This window comes from Notechis scutatus, chromosome 1 (genome assembly GCF_049901735.1).
Source record: "Notechis scutatus isolate UNSWTSFEM ecotype Mainland chromosome 1, rNotScu1.2, whole genome shotgun sequence".
NCBI classification, from domain to species: Eukaryota; Metazoa; Chordata; class Lepidosauria; order Squamata; family Elapidae; genus Notechis; species Notechis scutatus.
Genome location: NC_142009.1, coordinates 115,779,366 through 115,781,246, shown reverse-complemented (window position 1 = coordinate 115,781,246; position 1,881 = coordinate 115,779,366).

Here is a 1,881-nt window from a genome sequence, read left to right as displayed (position 1 = left end):
TTATTATTTTTATACATTTTTATAATAATAAAAAGACATTTTCTGCAAAAAAACAGATTCATTTCCCATCAAAACAACAATTTCTGATAACAAGTGTTTTTCTGAGTATTTTTCACCTTAAATTATTGTTGTATTTTACAACGTAAATATATTTCTAAATTTAGAATTAATTAATACTTTATATAAAAGTATTTTCAGGTAGCAAATATGAAATACTTAACAAATTCATGAGCGATAAAAATGAAAGCATTTCTCTCTCAATGAAAGTTGAGCTATAATGCAGGTAATCCTCAACTTAGAATCACAATTGGCTTCAGAAATTACCTTGCCAAACAAGGTATTTGTTAAGTGAGTCATGTCCAATTTTATGACCTTTTTTGCCACAGTTGTTAAGTGAATTGTATTACTCAGAAAATCTGGCTTCCTCTATTGGTTGTTGGAAGCTGGCTGGGAAGTCAGTCTGGTTTAATGGTTAAAGCACCAGGTTAGAAACTGGGAGACTGTGAATTCTAATCCCATATTAGCCATGAAAGCCAGTTGGGTGACTTTGGACCAGTCACTCTCTCTCAGCTCAGCTCAGTTCACAAGGTTGTTGTTGTAAGGAAAATAGGAGGAAGGGGTGATTGTTTGAATATGTTCACCTACTTGAGTTATTTGTGAAAATAATAAAAATGGACCACAAAACAACCAACCAAAAAAATAAGCTGGCAAATAATGATTACTTGAGCCTGGAGTGTTATAACTGTCATGAATACATGCCAGTTGACATGTGTCTGAATTTTGATCACATGACTGTAGAGATGCTGTGACAGTTGTATGTACAAGGACCGGTTGTAAGTCACTTTTTTCAGGGCCATTGAAACTTTAAATGGTTGTTAAACAAATGGTTGTAACTTGTAAGACTACCTGCATTACTTCATTATTTAAAATCTTCATAAGGAGAAGTGTTATTTTAAACTGGGCAAAACATTTTTCTTGCTGATACAAAGGGCGTGAGGGAATATGAATAAGGCAAAAAACAAGCTCCCCTAAAAAAAACCCAACCCCAAATAACTATGGAAACCTAGTTTGGCGGGGGAGTCCTCTCTCTATATTCTCCCCCAACACAATTCATTGCCTCTGATGGCTGCTTCGCTGCATTGAATGGTAGCATACGCCTAAGAAATATAGGCCACAATTTAGATCACAGATTTAATTTACATTCCAATTATCCAAAATAAAAAAATCTAGAAAAATGTTGATATATATCAGGGGTCAGGGAACTTTGTTACCTTTTACCCCCCAAAAAAATTTATAAACGCCGACGTTACCCCCTTGATTTGAAAGAAAGGAAATCATACACTATTTGAATTCAAAATGTTATTGGATGTATTTAAAATTACTTTGAAAGCTTCAACTTACTTGAAAACTTCAGGTTTTGGAGAAATGATGTTGCTTCATCTTGGATACGAGATCATCAATATTGGGACATTTTGATGTCAGAGCAATATGGATACAGTCTTCCGGGTCCAATCGATTTCTTTTCTTTGTTTTTATGTTCGTAAGAGTGGAAAATCCTTGTTTGCAAAGGTAGGTTGTTGCAAAAGGCAGCAACTTTTTGAATGCTTCCTCATGTGCAATTTTGAAGGCCTTTGCAGGTGTTGACATCCAAAAATTTGACAGATCTGCTTTGTTGTGGAGAAAAGCTACAAAGTTTTGAAATTAAATGGGAAAAAAGGAATCTTTTTCAGGGATAAAGGATAAGTATAATTTCTGCAAAGAGATTTTGCAAGGTACATAAGATGATATTGTAGTATTGTATTAGAAATAGAAAACTTAAATGGTTTAAGAGTTGATAAGAGATTAAAATGTTGAAATGTTAATAATGATTGGTTTTAAAAT